This window comes from Prunus dulcis, chromosome 3, assembly GCF_902201215.1.
Source record: "Prunus dulcis chromosome 3, ALMONDv2, whole genome shotgun sequence".
Classification (NCBI taxonomy): Eukaryota; Viridiplantae; Streptophyta; class Magnoliopsida; order Rosales; family Rosaceae; genus Prunus; species Prunus dulcis.
Genome location: NC_047652.1, coordinates 16,854,622 through 16,876,936, shown reverse-complemented (window position 1 = coordinate 16,876,936; position 22,315 = coordinate 16,854,622). Strand labels below are relative to the sequence as shown.

The following is a 22,315-nucleotide window of genomic DNA, read 5'->3' as shown; positions in this document are numbered from 1 at the left end:
ATCTTTTTCTTGGTGGCTTGTTCTTTTGCAAACCCGACATGGAGGATAGTTTCTCTCCTCAATATCTCTTTTATTTTCTCAATTATTGTTGGGCTCATCATCTCCTTCTCTAGAATTTTCTTCAAATTTTCTTTCATCATCTTTACACTTATGAGACCTTAAATTTAGTTTCGACTGGAAGGCACTTTCTACTGGACTTTCATTTCGCCTACTCAGTCTTTTTTCATATGCTTCTAGAAAGCCCATTAGTTTTGTCACTGACAGACTGCTTATATCTTTTGTCTATTCAATGGCAGTTACTAGTTGATCATACTTATCAGTGAGACTGATAAGTGTTTTTTCTACAAATCTTGAATCATAAACTTTTTCTCCATGGGTTCTCAATTGATTGAGTTTTTTTTTTATTTTTATTTTTATTTTTTATTTTTTATTTTTTACTCTAGCATAGTACTCTTGTGTGGTCTCATAATCTTTCATTTTGATATTTTCTTGATATGTTTTCAAAGTTTGTAGCTTAACTGCACGTACCTTAGCGTTTCCTTGAAACTCCTCATTCAAAGTATCCCATACTTTCTTTGATGTTGTGATTCCCATGATCCTTGGAAAAATAGTGTCATCCAAAGCTTGTTGCAGCGCAAATAGAGCCTTTGCATCCTTCTGTTGATCTTTAACTACCTCGGCTGCTGCACGGTTGGATTACTGGAGTAGAGAACCTGCTATCAACCATATCCTATAAATCTTGGGACATAAAGTAGGTCTTCATCTTGATGCTCCATAAGTCATAGTAACTAGTTTTCTTTGGTAAAGATTGAAATGGGACTATATCGAACCCTTATGCATGCCCAAGGTGACCGAAATTTGCTATGATATCACTGTTGGGTTTTTAGAAGAACAATAGAGTGATTTTATTACAATAGGATGGATGCAAGGCTTAGCTATTTGGCCTGTTGGTTGTAGCTATTGGCTAGATAGGCTGTTGGCCTTTATCACTAGTTTAATTACATAAGTGGGCAGCATGCATATTTATAGAGTTGGTAAACCGACCATCTAATTCGGCAAATAACTAGTCAAGTCAGTTGTGTACAGTAACCGACCTTCTAAAATATTTTTAGTAGGGGTGGGCACGGTTCGGATTGGATAGCTTTCACCTCAAAACAATTGCCGAACCAATTACAATATGACGGTTTGGTTTGGATAAAAGTTATAAAGGAAACCAAACCAATTTAAGACGGTTTGGTTAGATTTGGTTCGGCCAGTTGAGCCTAAGCCCAATTCTCTTTCTTTTTGCATCTTTCAACATTGTTTGCCCAATTTTAACCTACAAATTCACAACTTGCTTTATACATAATTCATTTTTTAGTGTACGAAACCATCCTAAAGCTCAAAATTCATAAAACTTCATATTTTACTAATTAATATATCTCAATTCAAATTTTCATATATAGTAATTAACTAATTAGAGTATTACACATGTAAAATAAAATATAAATAAATAAATATACACATAAACGGTTCGGTTTGGTTTAAGCTGGCTTACAAAAGCTCAAAACCAAACCAAACCGGTAATTATGATTTGGTTCGGCCGGTTTCATTGGTTCGGCCGGATTGATACCCACCCCTAGTTTTCAGCCACTAGTTTTCCTATAATTTTAGAATTATAATTACAATTACATTAGATAATTGTTAGAATGGTTCTAGTAAGAGTCAATAAACTTGAAATTAGTAATTTTCTAAATTATTCTAGAAAATCTGCTAGCTTGTAGATTTATCCACCAAATGTACATTATTTTTCAACAAATAAGGTGATAGTCTAAAGAATTCCCAGTCCAAAAACATAGACAATTACAAGAAATTTTTGGAAGACAATAGTGGTTCGTCATCCAATGAAGAACCTACACCATCATTGATACAAGATGACCCTTTTGATGCAGAAACAATGTCCCCATGCTCGGTTATTTCACATCGAACATATTCAACATTTGCAAAAGTTTGTTGCATATCAGAAGCTTTAACTGACTGTTGAATTCCCTCCAACTCGACCGCTACTTGTTTCATAGTAGGTCGTTTCTTCCCCTTTAAATTTAAGCATCTTTTTGCAAGGTTAGCAACTGCCACAATCTCGTCCTTTCCACCATCCTTCATAACTTGAGCATCAAGAATATCAAACAGACGATTCTCCTCCATGGAAAGAAGGAAAAAAGCTGCTAGGCTTCTCCATTCTTGTGAACTCGTCAAAGAAACTGGTTTTTCTCCCGTCAAGAGCTCAGTCAGGGTCCAAATAACCAAATGTTCGTTGTACTTTGGTGGTAACATGTGTTTTGTCAATGGACATAGATCTTGAAGTCCCAAAGTCTGCTACTTTGGCTGTATATTTTTCATCCAAGAGGATGTTAGAAGACTTGATGTCTCGATGGAAAATGGGAGATGAAGCTGCTGAGTGTAAGTATGAAAGAGCTCCTGCAACTTGGATGGCAATTCGTAAGCGCATTTCCGGTGTAAGAGGCAACTCCTCATTTTGGTGATGAATATACTCAGAAAGTGTTCCATTGAGTATGAATTCATAAACCAAAAGGGGAACTTCAGTCTCTAAACAACACCCCAATAGTTTAACCACATTCCCCTGTGAAATTTGTGAAAGAATGACAATTTCATTAATGAACTGTCCAACTTCGCCTCCATCAACTATTTTTGATTTCTTGACCGCAACAATTCTTCCATCAGTCAACATTCCTTTATAAACGGTACCTTGGCCTCCCTTACCAAGAATTCTGTCTGCATTGAAACGGTCGGTGGCTTTCTCCAACTCCTTGGAATTGAATAACCTAATCTTGTCAACATTGACTGCACCAGAAGATAATTGTTGCTCCAACAACAAACCACCATTCTGTTTAAAAAACTTCTTTTTGCGTTTAATATGTTTCCTTTTCCTCACGACTTTGTGCGACCACCATCCCCCAAATAGTAGAAACAATTGTCCAAGAACACTGCTCGGAACTGAATTGCTCATAATTATGTTTATCAATTTAGTTCATCAATAATCAAGGTTATCTGAGTCTAAGATTCAGTAACTGCAGGGGCAAACCTATAACAGCTAAATAATTAACCTGTGATGGTCGATGATCGGGCATTTGGCACATAAACTTCCCGGGATAATTGATACAAATGCCAGAATCACATCAATTTGGGAGGTCTGGATCCTCACATTCGTCGATGTCTGGAATTTAATGACAAATGGAAAACTATAGTTTCAATAGATGGTCTAGGAAATAAAAGAAATGAATATAAATAGTGGTGAAGATATTAAGAAATCAGTTAAAAACAAAACCCCAGTTTTGCCAAAGAAGCCAAAAAATCAATTCAATAATTTGTTCATGACTTTTGAAGTTTGTATAATAACAGCTATAGGTTTACCTTGACATCCATCAAGAAGATAGGGGTTTCCTTGGAAGCCCTTTGAGCAGAAACAATGACTGCTGCAATTCGTGCTTTTATCATTGGTCCAATTATTTGTTCCATATATCTCGAAATTCGTATAATCAAGCAAGGACCATTCCAGCACTATAGGTACAGAATCCATTTCACTAATGGCAGAAATGTTTGTTGAATTTGATGTAAACCAATCATGGTCCACTAGGAATGCGAACTTGCATGCCATTTGACTGTCAGCATTTAAAACTGCTCCAAAACTAGTATTGAAGGCACTGAGATGCAAGGGAATGGTGGTCTGGCAGCACTTCATCCCACTGCAACTATTCGGTTGGAGGACGCTTGTGTTAGTATGATCGCATATGGACAAGCAGCCACCAATTTTTGACCCATATAAGGATGTCATCAATGCAATTCCACCGCAACTTATTGAAGAGAATCTGTTTTTCTGGGAGAACACAAACGGACTTCCTTCCAAGTTGGGTGCCTGGCGGCCTAAGGGCTTGTTACTGCAATTGGAGAAGGTAATGGGACTTGTCACCTTTAGTGTGCCTTCAACAGAAATTTCTAGCACCTCCAGACCGATAACGTTCAAGAAAGCTTTTGGAGGGCTGGCTGTGCGATCACAGATTATTTGGAACCAGTGGTCAAGGTAACATCCTGCTCCGATTCCAAAAGGATATGGGATTTCAGTGAGTACTCCACAATGCGATGAGCAATTAGGCTTAGCTAAGGCTGCTTCTGATGCCGCTGCAGTAACAGAGCATATGAACAGAGTAATATGAAGTAGAAACCAGACAATGTCCATTATTCTGCTTCTTCTTCCTCCTCTCGTTAGTTACTTATCTTATCATGTCTCGTACAAAGCTTGGAGTATTTAGTTATCAAATTAAATGATCAACCTTAGCCTCAATCTTCTTGAGGATAAAACTAAAAGAAACAATATATGGAAGGAGCAGAGACAGATAGTTCTTGTACCGTCCTGCAGCTGATGGGGAGGAATAACTGCTTCATCGACGAGTTTTATAAGTCAAGTCCGCTCAACACAAAAAAATTTCAACTAGGAAACATTTCAGAACATGCTTAATTGGGAGTCTTTGGAACTGTTAAATTTAATGCACACTTGTCTTGAAGAATTTAGAAAAATCTAGAAAAAACTAGAAAACTCAAGAAATGTCCACCAACTTTGACAGTAACTTGAAAGATAAAAGTGGAATTTCATGCAATGACGAAGCCGAATCACCATCCAGAACTGATCCTGTTCCCGTTGAACTTGAAAGCTGACGGTTTCTAATAGATGTCACGAAATTGTTTCTTTAGTTGACGTTTTTTTAAAAACGTCAAAGTTATACTTCATTAGCCGACGTTTTTTTTTATATAAAATGTCAAGAAAACAGTTATATAGTTTTTTTTAAAAACGTCAAAATTTAGTAGAATAGTTGATGGTTTTTCAAGAAACGTCAACTATGAAGTGTCAACTAAGGCATGTTTTCTTGTAGTGGTATATTCTAGATTGTTCTAGTTTTACTTGTGCAATATTATTTCTATGAGCTGGGCTTTTACTTTTCTTGGGCTGCTTCATATGTTTGTGGGCTGGGGTTGATATTTTAACAGCACCACAAGAACGAATTTCAAACTAAAAATTTCAAGATCCAACTAAAAATTTCAAACTCTTAACACTTTCAAAATACCCAGTCGCTCTAATCAGTGTAGCTAATCAGTCGGACCTCACCTATGACCTTCTGGATTGGAGTTGAAACTGCACTCACATTCTGACCGGAAAAGTTCAGAAAAGGAGCAACACATAACATTTATGGAACATGCATTACAATATTACAATTAAGAAATATTTAAATATTGTTTACCCTCCTTCTCATGTGTAGGTCTGCCAGTGTTCATCATGACTTGTAAGGTAATAGCGGAATTTCATGTAATGATGAAGAAGGACCACCATCCAAACCTGGCCCTGTTCCCGTTGAACTTGAAGCAACATCCCAAGGCTCAGTTGGGTCAGTCCTAACATATTCAACCTCTTCATAGTTTTGTCCACCATTAGAAGTTTTTTCTGACATTTGAATCCCCTCCAGCTCTGCTGTGACCTCTCTCATTGTAGGGCGCTTTCTTCCACTCAAATTCAAACATCTTCTTGCAAGGTTAGCAACTAATATGATATCTGCTTTAGACCCTCCTTTTACAACTTCAGCATCAAGAATTTCGAACAGGCGATCTAACTGCATCGAAGTAATGAAGTATGTGGCAAGACTTTTGCCTTCTTCTTGTGACCTTCTAAAAGAAATTGGTTTTTGCCCTGTCAAGAGCTCAACAAGGACAACTCCAAAGCTATACACGTCACTTTTCTCCTTAAATTGGCTTGATTGAAAGTATTCGGGGTCCAAGTAACCAAATGTGCCGTGTACAAGTGTGGTGAGGTGAGTTTGGTCAATGGCAACTGATCTTGAAGTTCCGAAGTCAGCAACTTTTGCTCTGTATTTTGCATCCAAGAGTATGTTGGTAGACTTGATGTCTCTGTGATAAATGGGAAAGGCAGCTGAAGCATGTAAGGCAATTCGTAAGCGAACTTCCCATGTAAGTGGGAACTCCTCATTCTGCTCATGGATATACTGAGAAAGGTTTCCATTAGGTATAAATTCATAAACCAAAATGGGAACCTCCGTCTCCAAACAACAACCCAATAGTTGAACGACATTTCTGTGGTTGATTTTTGTGAAAGAATGACAAACTCATTGATGAAATCTGAAAGTTGGCTTTCGTCCACTATTTCAGATTTTTTCACAGCAACAATTCTTCCATCAGTCAGTATGCCTTTATAAATAAAGAGAATATCACCCCAGCAGATCCCGTCCAATCTGCTCCAACAGATTCCATTCCTTCCATCAGTCCCATGCAATCAGCTGATCCCAATCCATCAGCCTTAGAAGACTCCTCATCACAAGCACAGCGCTCTGTCAGCCAGATTTAGTTATCAATTAAATCTGTAATATATGCAATTGATTGTACTTACCTTATATTTCTAAAGTTTCTGTAAATAGACTTGCACAAGTCTAACCCATGTACCTATATTTGTATTGACTGGTAATACAGAGTGAAATGATCGGAATTGTGCCAATTGCTCTTGCTTTCCCTCTCATCTCACCCTTCTCCCTTCCTGAGTTCATTTTTCTTATATGGTATCAGAGCTACTCGGAGCTAACCCTCAAAATATCGATCCTACCCAAACCAATGGCCAACACACCCAAATCTGGAGAATCAAGCAATATTGATATGTCAAAACTGATCTCTGAAATGTCAAAACTCACTTCACCCTCACTCTCAACCTCTTCTTTGCCCACCTCATTCAACATCTCATCCTTGTTTCCAGTTCCTATGGATCGCACCAACTACTTGAGTTGGAAATCCCAATTTGAAGATGTATTAGAGATGCACGGCCTTGCTGCGATTGTCAAGAACAAAACAGACCCACCCAAAGTGCAAGATGATGGCTCTGTGCACCCTGAGTTAGCTAGGGATAAACTGGTCCTGAGTTGGATCAAGGCAACTTCCTCCTCCTCCATTAAGACACTTCTCATCCCATGTACCACTACTCATCAAGCCTGGACCATGTTGGCCAAGCGTCTCTCACCTCTTGCTAGTACCCGTGTACGAATTCTTCGAGACCAAATTCGCACACTCAGAAAGGACAACAACACCACTGTAACTGATTATCTCAATCATGCCAAATCACTCTTTGATTCCCTCACACAAGCTGGTGCAACAATGGATGATGATGAACTCATCAGTTATGTCCTGGATGGACTTGGCCTTGAATATAAAGAGTTAGCCACAACCCTTCATCTGCATCCTGATATTGATTTCGATCGATTCTACGATCTAGCTCTAAGAGAAGAGCATCTACAGAAACGAATGTCTCTTAATGTTGCTTCAGGCGTTGCTATGGCTGCTGACCGTATGCCTAACGAGCACATCTCCAATTCTAACATGACTGGCCGCAACCAAAATCCTTATCCTGGATCTGGAAGAGGACGTGGTCGTGGAAGGAATTGGAATCAAGGGCACAGCGGGCGTGGATTCAGGAGAACAGATCATTGGGAGCCAAATCAAGGACCTTGGGCTCCAGATCAAGCCTCTCAACCTCGCGACCGACAATCTGCAACCATCTCTTCCTCTCCTGCGACTCTCTCTGATGGACGCCCTCCAATTCTTCCAACACCACAAGGAAATTCCTCAAATGCTCACTCATTGTTCCATTCAAATACCCCGCGGAGTGAAGTCATCTGTTTTCGGTGCGACAAGCCAGGCCACATAGCCCGTTTTTGTCCTGACCGCAAACCTCATGCATACATGGCAGAAAATTTGGCAACCTCTTCCCTTCCTCCTGCTGATATGGCAAACCTCAATTGGTGTTTTGATTCAGGTGCCACTCACCACATGACAGCCAACACAACCTCTCTTCCCAATGCTCAGCCTTACACAGGTACTGATCAAATTATTGTTGGCAATGGAAATATGTTAACAATAACACATGTTGGCAATACAACGTTGCCTGGGTTGCGTAAGTCATTACATCTTAATGAAGTCTTATGTGTGCCTGCGATCCGCAAAAATTTACTCTCGATTCGTCGTTTCTGCTGTGATAATGATTGTTTCTTTGAGTTGGATGCTAATGGTTTTCGTGTAAAGGACAACAAGACGGAGACGGTACTCCTTACTGGCTATAGCTCTGATGGTCTTTATCATATTCAGACAGCCCCTCATATTGCCCGTCAGATTGCTTATTATGGACAGCGTACAACACAGGAAGTGTGGCATGCACGACTTGGACACCCATCTCATTCAGTCCTTACTACGTTGTTGAATAAGTACCATTTACCACTTGATGGTACAATTATCCCCAATAAACCTTGTCATATTTGTCCTTTGGGAAAATCTTGTCGCTTGCCCTTTGAATATAGACAGTCTCATGCACAATTTCCATTCGCACTTTTACATTTGGACTTATGGGGCCCTGCACCGATTTCCTCCAACTTCGGTTATCGGTATTATTTATCCATTGTTGATGATCATACTCGGTTCACTTGGTTATATCCATTGGCTAAGAAATCAGATGTTCTACATACATTTATTCACTTCAAAAAGATGGTGGAAAATCGATTTAGTTCTAGCATCAAACAATTGCAGATTGATGGTGGTGGTGAATTCACTAGCAAATTATTTCTGACATTTTTACGTGATCATGGCATCTCTCATCAAATCTCCTGTCCATACACTCCCCAACAAAATGGAGTGGTGGAAAGGAAACATCGGCATATTGTCGCAATGGGCCTCTGTTTGCTTGCTCAGTCTCGCTTGCCCCATAACTTTTGGGTTGAGGCCTTTTCCACTGCTGTTTTTCTGATTAATCGATTACCAACTCCTCAGCTTGGCCACTTGTCTCCTTATGAGAAATTACTTCAACGCCCACCGGATTATACCTCTCTTAAAAGTTTTGGTTGTACTTGCTTTCCCCATATGGTGCCATACAACAAGCATAAGCTCTCTTTTAAATCTGTTCCATGTGTCTTTATTGGCTATGATGATCATTATAAAGGCTATCGTTGTCTTGATCCTATTTCAGGTCGCGTTTATATATCCAGAAATGTGACTTTTGATGAGACCACTTTTCCTTATCGGCAGCCTCAGATTGCACCTGATGCCCAGCCCACATTTGATGCGCACTCTGACCTTGGGCCCAACTCGTTCTCTCACCGAATCAGCACTTCCACAGGTCCACCCCAATCTGACCCCATTCCACTTGCCTCTCCACAAATCAACCCTTCCCCAAGCCCAGCCCACAATGACCCAATTCGATCTCCATATGCTCCAGCAGATCCCGTGCCATCTTCTCCATCTCCAAATTCCTTGCCGTCACCTCTGGTTTCCTTGCCATCATCCCATCCCACGAACCCAGCCATATCGCCCCTGCCAACCTTGTTTCCCACGGACTCAACGTCCATCCCAGATACCGCAAACACATCACCCCCTCCGACTCCTCCATCTTCGCCCATTCCACACACCACAACCTCATCCCCAGCATCGACTCCCCCTTCTTCCCCTCTTGATCCATCTCTTTTTCCTAACTCTCCTGATACACCAAACCATCCCCAACATTTTAAGAGTCTCAAGTCCATCGTTCCCTTTGGTCCTGTCACAAAACCCCTTTACTCTCCCACCCATCCGCATCCCCTGCCTCATGGTCTCTCTGCCACATGCTCAGACCCCACGTCTATTGAACCCACCAGCTTCACCCAAGCTTCCAAATACAGTCACTGGAAAGATGCCATGAAGGATGAGTACGATGCTCTTATGAAGAATCAGACATGGTCTTTGGTTCCGGCCACCTCTCGAATGAATGTTGTGGGATGCAAGTGGGTTTTCAAAGTTAAACGGAAAGCAGATGGCTCTGTCGATCGCTATAAGGCTCGTCTTGTTGCCAAGGGATTCAATCAACAAGAAGGTTTTGATTACGAAGAAACGTTTAGCCCAGTGGTCAAACCGGCTACTATTCGCACTATCTTGTCTCTGGCTCTTTCTTATAACTGGTCTCTTCAGCAACTTGATGTTCGGAATGCCTTCTTGAATGGGTATCTGCAGGAAGAAGTGTACATGAAACAAGCCCCTGGCTTTCATGATCCCTCACGTCCTCAGGCTGTGTGTCGACTGCATAAGGCTCTCTATGGCCTTAAGCAGGCTCCCCGAGCCTGGTTTCAACGCCTTAGTACCTTTCTTCTTGCTCAAGGATTTGTTCACAGCCACTTTGATGCCTCGCTCTTTATTCATCTTTCATCGTCCTGCACTATGTATGTTCTCGTATATGTGGACGACATCATTGTCACTGGCTCTGACCCGCAAAGTGTACACCAGTTTCTGGATCAGTTGTGTTCCACCTTCGATAGCCGTCGCATGGGTGAGCTCAATTTTTTTCTTGGCATGGAAATTACTCGGTTTCCTGATCGTTTATTTCTCTCTCAAACTCGATATGCCATTGATTTATTGAAACGGTTTAATATGACTGACTGCAAACCATGTCCTACACCGTTACCTTCTGACACTCGACTATCTTGTCTTGATGGTGATCCTTTATCTGATCCGTCTACCTATCGGAGTATGGTGGGTGGCCTCCAATATCTTACTCTCTCACGGCCTGACATTTCCTTTGCCGTCAATCAAGTGTGTCAGTTTATGCACAACCCTCGTTCTTCCCATCTTCAGGTTGTCAAGCGCATTTTTCGGTATATTAAAGGTACAGTTGCGCAAGGGCTTGTTTTTCACGAGTCCACTGATTTTACTTTACGTAGCTTCTCTGATGCTGATTGGGCTGGTTCTGTTGATGATCGACGATCTACCATTGGTGCTTGTATCTTTTTTGGACCTAATCTCCTCACATGGACTGCCAAGAAACAGTCTACTGTTTCTCGTTCTAGTACTGAAGCAGAATATCGTGCTCTTGCCCATACTGCAGCTGAAATTCGTTGGTTTGGCTTCCTATTTCGTGAACTTGGTATCCCTCTTCGTTCTGCACCTTGTATCTATGTTGACAATCTTTCCGCCATCTATATGGCTGCCAATCCTATTTTCCACGCTCGCATTCGGCATATTGAGATCGACTATCACTTTGTTCGGGAATTAGTTGCTCGGAAGGCCCTTCATACCTTTTATGTTCCCTCTTCCCATCAGATTGCTGACATCTTCACTAAGGGCCTTAGTCGTGATCGGTTCTCCGTTCTTAAATCCAAGCTCAATCTTCGCCTTGCTCCGTTACGCTTGAGGGGGGGTAAAGAGAATATCACCCCAGCAGATCCCGTCCAATCTGCTCCAACAGATTCCATTCCTTCCATCAGTCCCATGCAATCAGCTGATCCCAATCCATCAGCCTTAGAAGACTCCTCATCACAAGCACAGCGCTCTGTCAGCCAGATTTAGTTATCAATTAAATCTGTAATATATGCAATTGATTGTACTTACCTTATATTTCTAAAGTTTCTGTAAATAGACTTGCACAAGTCTAACCCATGTACCTATATTTGTATTGACTGGTAATACAGAGTAAATGATCGGAATTGTGCCAATTGCTCTTGCTTTCCCTCTCATCTCACCCTTCTCCCTTCCTGAGTTCATTTTTCTTATAATAAACAGTACCTTGGCCTCCCTGGCCAAGAATTCTATCAGTATTGAAATTGTCAGTGGACTTCTCCAACTCCTTTGATTTGAATAGCTTGATTTTCTCAACATTAACTTCACATGACGACAATTGTTTCTCTAACAACAATCCACCATTTCGCTTGAAGAACATCTCCCTGCGTTTCATGGTATGGCGTTTCTTTAGGAATCTGTATCCCCACCATGCACCGATAAGCAAAAGTAACAGTCCAAGACCAGCACCAAGACCTGCAATATATAACTCAGTAAAATGATAAATGATCACAAATTGCAAACCAAGCTTATGTCTTGTGAGTTTATGTTCAATAAATAATTAAGTCCAGAGACTTCTAATATAGTGAACAGTGAAGAATGACCAAACTAGCTCTAAACTGTTGATGGCAATATACAAAAATATAATTGCAATTTGGATTGTAATTTGTAAGTAGAATTTTCCCAAACCAAATGTTTGACCATATGTTTGAGTTTAGGTTGTTACCGGTTGATGACCATATGTTTGACCATATTTTTCACATTAAATGAAATAACAAATTAAGTGACCATTTGTTTGACCATATTTTTCTTTTCTTTTTAAAGAGAAATCAACTCTGTTTAATTCCAAAATCGTATACTATGTACGATGATATATGCATGGCGTACCTATAATAAGGATAAATTTAGTATTCTTTTTGCGTTCAGTGTTCTTTTTGTCAACGCAAACGTAATGACCAGGAATGTTCACACACTTGCTGTGGGGCCCGCATCGATGACCATTCATGCATTCATCAATATCTGAAATGTAATTTAGAAAAAGGAAAAAAAAAAAAAAAAAACAGAAACGGTAAATTAGCAATACAATAATACTATTGCATGTTGACCACTTTGCAAATCACCCTCTCCAATAGGGTAAATTAGCAATGCAATAATACCTCAAAAGGGAGTTCTTTCCACTCCCTTCCATTCCAAAAGGTTAAGAAAACAAACAAACACACGCAAAGAAAAATAAAACGCAGAGACAGACGCTAGATATAGTTAATTACATACGTACCTTGACAAGTTTGAAGAAGATAGAGATTTCCTACAAAGCTGTCTCGACAGAAACAATAAAGCGTTGAGCGATTGTTGGAATCAAAAGTGTCGATATTGAGAAGGGTACAGCATCCTAATAATTAGTAAAAAAAGAATTAAAATTCTCTGTAACATGTCTTCCAAATAATGCGAATGAAGAAGTAGAGTTGATTATATTCCATTCTAGCACCACAGGAAGGTGGCTTCTACTCTTGACTGCATGAGGAGAAGATATCTCAAACCAATCCTTGTCAACCAGAAACGCATAGTCGTCGCAATCCGCGTTTTGAGTTTCGCCTTTGTATAGAATGGAAGCGCTCATCATAGTTAGATATGGAGGAATGGTAGTCTGGCAACAGTTGATACCAATAAAATCTACTAACGTCTCGTCTAAAGATTTTTTCGAGTGATCTAGTGATAATTAATTTTTATATATCCGATGATTTATGTTTAAATGGCAATCATTCTGTTTAGCTAATCAGCCACTATGATCTTCTTGGTTGAAACTGCAGCCACATTCTGACCGAAAAAGTGGACTTGAGATATGGAACATGCATTACAATATTACAATTAAGAAAATTTTAATTATTGTTCAGCGTGACATGAAAGGTAATAGTGGAACTGCATTTGAAGTTTTTTCTAATATTTGAACCCCCTCCAGCTCTGCAGGTGACCTCTTTCATTGTGAAATTGGTACTTAGGCGACGAGAGGTAAATTTAAAATATATTCAACCAAGAACATAACAAATTTCACACTCTAGACCTTGACCAAATACTCTTATGACTAGTCAACTGTCAGATATGAATTATACCAAACAATAACATACACAGAGCATACCAAGATGTACCTGCAAGCCTAGAGAATTACTAGTGACAACTTAGGGACTCAGAAGGACCCGTTAATCTAGGCATCCCCTATGCTAGCAACAACTATGGCGAAAGTGTGTGAAGACAGCATAATCAAGCAAACACCAAACAACAGAAAATGATGACTAGTCAACTGTAAGAACACAAACCCAGAAAACACATGAACATCATGCGATGACTAGTTAACTATGAAGAACACAAACCCAGAAAATTTACAATGATGGAAACTAGAACTTGTTCACCCAAAAACCCACCATTGGGAAAAACTAGGGGTTATCAATCAACCAGGCAATTCACTAAGCAAAAAGATTCATACAAAGAAACATTAGCAAGCTCAAGAAATTCCTAGGTCTATTTAGGAAGATGAGCTTTACCTCATTTGTACAATTTTCTTCGCCAACTTAACAAAACTTGAAGCTCAGTTATTCATGGCAATGACAGCTCCTTCTCCGGCTCTTTCATCCCATGGCACTAGTTTGCAAGCTCTAACTCAGACAGAAACCAAACTTTGGATTCAAAGAAAGAATGATCAATTTCTTCAAGAAACCATACTCTTGAAGAAATCAATCTTGAATCTGACCTCGATATATATGAGAGAGTGTTTGATCTAGCAAGATGATGTTTTCATATTTCAAATGTAGTTTTCAAAAGGAAACATTTTGGAAAACTCAAAGATGAAAAATATGAAGGTTACACTCGAGGAAGAAGAGAAAGTTTGTAAAGAAACTTTCCAAAACTTGCCTACAAAAGTGACGGCTGCCAAATGAGGAACGCATGCATTTTTACCCAAAAATTCCTAGGTTAGAATCGTACAAGGCAGCAAAGGATTTCGCAGAATATGTCAAAAAAATGGGTAAGATGCAACTAGAAATAGTGACCTGGAAAATCTTACTAACGCAAAGGTTGACTAGTCATATGGAGGAAGGATGACTAGTCATATGGACGATGACTAGTCATACGGAGAAAGGATGACTAGTCATAATCTTCAGGAATAGGTTAATGCAATGTAATGCAATGCAATGCAAAACTTACCTTTGTCAAACACAATGTTGTCCATCATAATGTAGCCAGATAAGAATGCCTAGAGATGAAATTCTTAATCTAAACTTGAATTCAAACACATAGAGATAAGAACACATTGTAGTACGCTTTATTCCACTCAAATTCAAACACCTCCTTGCAAGGTTAGCAACTGTGATGATATCTGCTTTAGACCATGTGGGAACATAAAGTTTGGCATCCAATCACAAGGTGAAATGTGGATAGTGGAATATTCCTTATGTCAAATAATTGAGCTAATTAAATCTGATTTAATTAGCCAATTATTCTTGATTTACGATAGGAATATCTCCCCCAAATCAACGATTCGATTTCCAAATCTCCTTTATATTATCTTATTATTTAAGGAAAAGAATAATTCCCTTCCATATATTTATAGAGGGAGCTTCGGTTGAAAGTTCTCTCAAATAGGCTAATTTGAGGGACACTCTTATAGTGCCCGCTCCGTATTTTATTTCATTAATCCAAACAATCTATTTTGTAGATATTCATTCAAATATCATCTCTACAAAAAAAATCATTTGAATCCGATATCATTTGGCCACTTAATTGAATTCTTGAAATTTTAGTACTTTTTTGAAGCACCGTATTCATTGATTTGTATGATATAATTGGATGTCAAAACGGTTTCCGAATTGTCTAATTTTTTGTAAGGATAATTTATGAATGTAGACTTAAAAAATAGATAATTTGGATCGTTAAAAAAAAAATTGTAATAAACCCCTCAATAAAAAGGAACATATATATATATATATCAAACCGTAATTTACCAAATATGTCAAATTGTAATTTACAGAGGAGTATGTCCTTTTAGGAAAATATGCAAACAATATCCATATGTGATTGAATTCGTGTGAAAAGTCTCCATACTTGACTAAGTTTTCTTTGCAACTTACTTAGTGCGTGTACTGTATAATGAAGACCCACTTTGTCCATCGAAGAAAAGGAACAAACACTAGTGGTGGGTTGGAATGGAAATTGTATATGACTGGTACTTGATAATCCAAGTGTTTCCTTCTCATTATTTCTAGCTACCCACAAATTATTATTTTTTTTAAAAAAGAAAAAAAAAAGTTGACTAGTTACTTGATTTGAGTCACTCATGCAGTGCATGCTCAGTTAATTATTGTGGCCATAACAAGACGAATCACCATGTGTTGAGTTGACTTGAGAGGTCATTGTCCAAAAATAAATTAAAATTGAAATGTATTATTTAATTATTAATTTTTCTTCTGTCTTTTTTTTTGTTTTTTTGTTTTTTTTTTTGTTTGTTTGTTTGTCTTTTTTTGGGTTTCAAGTACACACAACTCCTTTAGATGTATCAAGAGAGGAAAACTCTCTTAACTAAGCAATCCAAAATATCAGAAAAATATCTCTGAGAACCAAGTCTGAGTTTTAGACCTCTGAGTTCAGACCCAAAAAAAGGGACCTCTAAGTTCATCTTGCATAAAATCCAACACAACAAACAGAGCTAGAAAATTTCCTTACAGATAAGGTGATAGTCTAAAAGATGATTCCAAGTCCAAAAACCGAGAATATATAATTACAACAAATATATTGTTCACTGTGTATTGAAAAACAATAGTGGTTGTACATCGAATGAAGAACCTGTACCGCCATCCGTACAAGGACCTGTTGATGAAGAAACAACATCCCAAACCTCATTTATTTCCTGAGTTTGGACACATCGGACCTCTGGGAAAACTTGTTGAACATCAATCTCAGCTCTAACTGACAATTGAATTCCCTCCAACTCCACTGCTACTTCTTTCATAGTAGGACGATTCCTTCCATTCAAATTCAAGCATCTAACAGCAAGGTTAGCAACTGCTGTAATATTTTCCTTTCTACCACCCTTCATAACTTGAGAATCAAGAATATCAAATAGAAGATTATTCTCCATTGAAAGCAGGAAATAAGTTGCTAGACTTCTGCTTTCTTGTGACCTCATCAAAGAAACTGGTTTTTGTCCAGTCAAGAGCTCAGCAAGGACCACGCCAAAGCTATAAACATCGCTCTTCTCTGTAAATTGGCTTGATTGGAAGTACTCCGGGTCCAGATAACCAAACGTTCCATGTACTAGTGTAGTAAGGTGCGTTTGATCAATGGAAACTGATCTTGAAGTCCCAAAGTCAGCTACTTTTGCTCTGTACTTTTCATCCAATAGTATATTAGAAGACTTGATGTCTCGGTGGTAAATGGGAAAGGAAGCAGCTGAGTGTAAGTAGGAAAGAGCTCCTGCAACTTCAATGGCAATTCGTAAGTGCATTTCCCATGTAAGACAAAACTCCTCATTTGGGTGATGAATATACTGAGAAAGCGTTCCATTGGGTATGAATTGATAAACCAAAAGGGGGACTTCAGTCTCTAAACAACACCCCAATAGTTTAACCACATTTCTGTGAATAATTCGGGAAAGAATGACAATTTCATTTATAAATTGTCCGACTTCTCCTCCAGCAACTATTTTAGACTTCTTGACAGCAACAATTCTTCAATCTGACAACATTCCTTTGTAAACGGTACCTTGACCTCCTTGACCAAGAATTCTATCTATGCTGAACTTGTCTGTGGCTTTGTCTAAATCCTTTGAACTGAACACCTTAATTTTCTCAACATTAACTTCACCAGAAGATAATTGCTTCTCCAACAATAAACCTCCATATTGTTTTAAAAACTTTTGCTTGCGTTTGATATCCTTCCTCTTCTTTATAACTTTGTGCGACCACCGAACTCCAATGAGTAGAAACAACAGTCCATAAAGACCGCCAGCAACTGAGTGGCTCAATAAGATACAAAAATTGATAACGTGATCAAGAAGATTTTTTGTGTGACAAATGTCTATAATGTCAAATTTTCCACCAAAGGGCCCAAAGTTTAATTCATTTTAGAGTTTGAAAGTGCATTGGCATACCTAAAAGGGCCACGGGAATCCGTAGTCTTGGTGGCATATCCGTGGAGCATAAAAAGTGCCCTGGAATATTTGTACAACTGCCACATATATTGGGGTTTTCACATTCGTTGATATCTGAAATATATAATGACAAGTGGAAAATGGGCGAAAAATAGAAGAAAAGAAGGGATGGTTAATTATAAATGGTACACAACACCGAAGAATTTCTTCAGGTATCTACAAAATCAATTAAGGAAATCCAATTGTACTCATCGTTTACCTTCGTTGGTTGAAGAATTTAATTAATACTAGATGATGTAAAGCGAGAACAATTACAAACAATAAAAATTAGGGTGATGTACAAATCAGTACTGAAAAAAGGAGTTCTCAAAATAAAACGTAGAGACGGAAGCTAGATTTAATTAATTACATATGCACCTTGACAAGTTTCAAGAAGATAGAGATTTCCTACAAAGCCTTTTGGGCAGTAACAAGAAAGCGTTGAAAGATTGGTGTAAACCAAAGGGTAGATATTGCAGAAGGATGCAACTGACAGGACCCGCCCCGGAATTTCCCCGGAGACCAGAGCGGACCCCGTCTTTGTTCCGACATCACCCCGATGCCGGGCCCACTTACTAAAAACCGAGACTCTTTACCAAAATTTTGGCAGAGTCCCTCTTATAAATTGAATAAACCCAACAGAATTCAACCTGCATAAAAATACAAAATAATCCCAACCAGCAGCATGCTTTAAAGCGAATAAACAGTTTACAACAAAATGGCCTTCGGCCTCACAAATCAAACCCTAACAGGGGCGATAACGGAGCATGTCTAAGAACTTCAATTTCAACAAAACAGAGTTCAAAGGAAATAACATGAAGAAAGAGTCCTACGAAGGTTCAAGGCTCGGAAGCGCACGATCCGGCTCTGCTGCGGAGCTCAGTCAACTACTGGCTGGGGGGCGCAAAACAGAAAATTGTGAGTGGACAAAAATAAATTCAGTTCAGTGTAAACCAACGTAATATAACCCCACCGTTTAGAAAACCATGCAAGAAATCCCATGCATCTCAAAACCTTCATACTCAAGTATATATATATATATATATATATATCCAAATCAATAGATGCCAAGTCACTCCATAAAGAACGCTTTACAAAACCCACCATCCAAAACTTATAAATCCCACAAGTAAACTCTCGAAAGCGTACCCATTGGCACGACCGGCAAAGAAGTATCCTCACCGAAAAACAAGAATGAATGAATTATATATATAAATATATAATATAAGAGATATATATAATATAAATATGACCATCACCTAGTTGTACCGGGGAAACAATCCAACCGGGGGATTGTTTGACTAGTCACCCTGGCAGAGTCCTCATGAAGAGTCCTCAATCCACCATGTGACTAGGGAACGAGCCGTCCAACTGGGGGACCAACTCTCAGCCAGCACGTACCGTCGATAACCTCAAAACCCGTACGTCTGTGATCAGTCCTACGCGCGCAGACTACCCAATCAAGGGTCTACAGCAACATCCCGTCAAGGATGCCCCGGGTTCCAACAATTCCAAGTATCTCAAGTCTCGTATCCAAGTTCCAAATCCGGGGAGGTACATAGGGTAGTGCTTATAGCACTCCAAACTGACATTCTATACTCACCACTTTCCACAATCTCATCTCAACAACCCAAGTACCTCACACATAGCCAAATATATATAGAAATTCTCAAAATCCATATATTCATACTCAAGATACTCAAATATGTCAAAACCCAAAATATATTTCCAATGCCTCATAAAAATATCACTTTCAACAATTTCATAAATAATATATCCAAAATACCATTTAAAACATCATGCATAATATTTCCCAAAATCCATATAAAATATACTTTCAAAAGCCAACTATGCCAAAGCGCTATACAAACATCAAATTCAACCCATGAATATAATATATTCAATAAATCATTTAAAACGTTAAGCATAAATCTTTCATCCATAAAACTATGCATAAGATTTGAAAACAAAGTCCACTCACAAGTAGTCCCACGCTGCTTGACCCTGAGAGGGTCCCGCCTGCTGTGTACGCGTAGTCGGAGTACCTAATTTAGAATACGTATACGAGATTAATAAGAAGCATTTCGAACAAGTACTTTGAATTAAATATCCTAATTTCCCAGGTTTCTAGTAAGTGTACTAGGAATGAGACGTTCTAAGGTCCAATACCCAATTTAGACGATGGAACAGTTTCGGGAGACACTCAGTCAACCGACGATCAAACTTCCCAATTCGGGTCAACCGGGCCTACAAGACCCACGACCTCCGTTTTACAATCCGAAAGTTCCTAAAGGTTTCACAAGGTCTAAGATACCCGTCTGGCAAGTTTGGTCCGAAACGGACGGTTAGATCGCTTACAATCGGACGATTGAACAGTTATTATAAAACATAAACTTTAAGTTATTGAATCGGAACATCCGGGGCTCCGATTCATGATCCGCGAAGTCCTACACGATCCTAGGAATACCCAGAACAACATATTTTAATTGGGAAACGATCCAACGATCAGAACCTATCGAACCCGGATAACGCACAATATGCGAAAATCCGTTCGATAGTCAAACGATGTCTGAATGGAGATCCGCAAAATCCTACGCACTTGTGACAACCAGAAGATCGCACCCACCCGCCGCCACATGCTCGGGCAGCGCGTGGGTGTCCAAAGCGATAACCCTTCGTCGGAAAAACTCAACCCCTCGGCTCAAGACTCCTACTCTAGGTACAACACCCTATTTGGAGTCACTTTTGTTTTTGGGCCTACCCCAAAAAGTGACCGGAAGTGGCCGGAATCGGAAATCCAAAACCGGCTGAACCCTAAGTTGAATCCGGCAGTCCGCGTTTCGAGTTTCACCTTGGTATAGAATGGAAGCGCCTATCATAGTGAGATATGGGGGAATGGTAGTCTGGCAACAGTTGATACCAATATCGCAGGAAGCATTATACCTTCTATGATCACAAACTGACCTGCACCCACCGACCACAAACTCAGCTGATTCCATCATGGCAAGGAAGCCACAACTAACTGCAGTGAATCTGTTTTTGTCCTGAGAGTAGACGAAAGGGCTGCCCGTCAAATTAGCCATTTCGCTACTTCCATTTCCGTTGCAGAAGAAGGTAACAGGGCTGTTCACCCGAAGCGTGCCTTCAATAGAAATACTCAGCACCTTCAGTTGGGCTCGCTTCAAAAAGCTGGTAGTTTTAGAAGACTGGTTGCTGCACTCGATTTCAATGTGTCCAATTCCAAAAGGGTAGGGGATCAAGACGCCTCCACATTTCTCTTTGCAGAACGGCTTTGCGTTCGGATAATAAAATTCTTGTGCTGCAGCTGCTGCACATGCGTATATAATCAACAACACGAGGAATATTAATAATAAAATCATCATATGAACTGCTTGCGATTGCATTGTTCCTATGCTCGGATAATAAAAATTAAAAGATTATCAAGCAAAAGTTTTCTTTTCAACTTAGTGCTTGTACTATATATAATAAAGACCCCTGCTCGATGGAAGAAAAGTGGGTTCGCATTGAAGGCTACTTTTCTTTCTGTAATGTGAGTGGAAGTTGTATATGATTAGTAGTTGAGTATTCAAGTGGAAATTGTATATGACATATTCAAATCTAGCTGTCGTACTTGACCAATCGGTAATTGAAACTGTACTCACATTCTAACCTTCTGGATTGGAAGTTGTAACTGCACTCACATTCAGACCGGAAAAGTTCAGAAAAGGAGCAAAATAAAACATTTATGGAACATGCATTAAAATATGAGTCAATTATGGTGTGAGATTAAAATTCCAATTAAATATCAATTATGGCGCTAGGAAAATAATGAAGGCGTATCGTTGGGATTTTCTAATTGATTGAGGAAGTTTGAAGCAATTATGATCCTGTCAAGATTTATATTTAATTTTATATTTTGAAGAATAAGTTATCTATTAGGATATTATTTCCCTAATATGATTTTTATTATATTCTTATTAGCTAAGTTTAGGAATATTCTAGAACCTAGGGTTTCCTACAGTTTTAGGGTTTCTTTGTTTTCTATTTAAGCCAACTCATGGCATTGTATTTGTGAGTTTATTCATCTTATTTTCAATCAATATATTTGAGGTTTACTCAATTTCTCTGGTGGATTCCAGTTTGTTGGTGGATTCCAACATTGTTACTTGTAGGGTTATCGTTCGATCTCTCTATCCCTTATATCTCGCTACGTCGGTTGGTATCAGAGCAGGTTTTGCCTGACTCGAGGTGTCTCCAATGGCTCATCCAGACGAAGAAGATAGGACCTGTGGAGATGGGGAACCAATCACTCTAAAAGAATTTGATGGTGCAAGTGTTCCATACTTCATGGGGAGTGACTGCATCGAAGGCTTTCTCCAATGAGTTGGAGACGTAGAGGAAATATTTGATTCAATAGCGATCCCAGAGGAGAAGATGGTAAAAGTTCTTGCGTCCCGTTTAGAAGACGATGTCGCTTCTTGGTGGGATCAATTGCGAAAATCTAGGAAGCAACAAGGTAAAAATCCTATCAGTTCTTCGCGTTGGATGAAGAGACTTCTTATGAAAAAATTCTTTCCTTTTGAATATGATATATATTTGTTAAGGAATGGTTACAAGATTGCTCAACCCAATATCATGGTGAGTTAAGAAAAGATGGAGGAAGATCTCGATGAGGAAGATCTCGAAAAGGAAGAAACTGTGATGGATGCTGAATTAATTGAAGATCCAATAATCCACAAGATGGAGGAA

The 22,315-nt window shown here is 39.1% G+C and overlaps 1 long non-coding RNA gene and 3 pseudogenes across 1 annotated transcript; all 4 read right to left on the bottom strand.

The window, feature by feature from the left end:
- Positions 1-1,842: 1,842 nt before the first annotated feature.
- LOC117621880 lies at positions 1,843-4,234 on the bottom strand (annotated as a pseudogene).
- Positions 4,235-5,324: 1,090 nt separating this feature from the next.
- On the bottom strand, positions 5,325-13,012 carry LOC117621879 (annotated as a pseudogene).
- Positions 13,013-16,174: 3,162 nt separating this feature from the next.
- Positions 16,175-17,564, bottom strand: LOC117621878 (annotated as a pseudogene).
- Positions 17,565-18,334: 770 nt separating this feature from the next.
- On the bottom strand, positions 18,335-19,591 carry LOC117620894. The gene is made up of 2 exons (XR_004584874.1): positions 19,548-19,591; positions 18,335-18,460 (listed from the first exon to the last, which is right to left on the bottom strand). It is a non-coding gene; the product is annotated as an uncharacterized LOC117620894 (long non-coding RNA).
- Between the last annotated feature and the right edge of the window lie 2,724 nt (positions 19,592-22,315).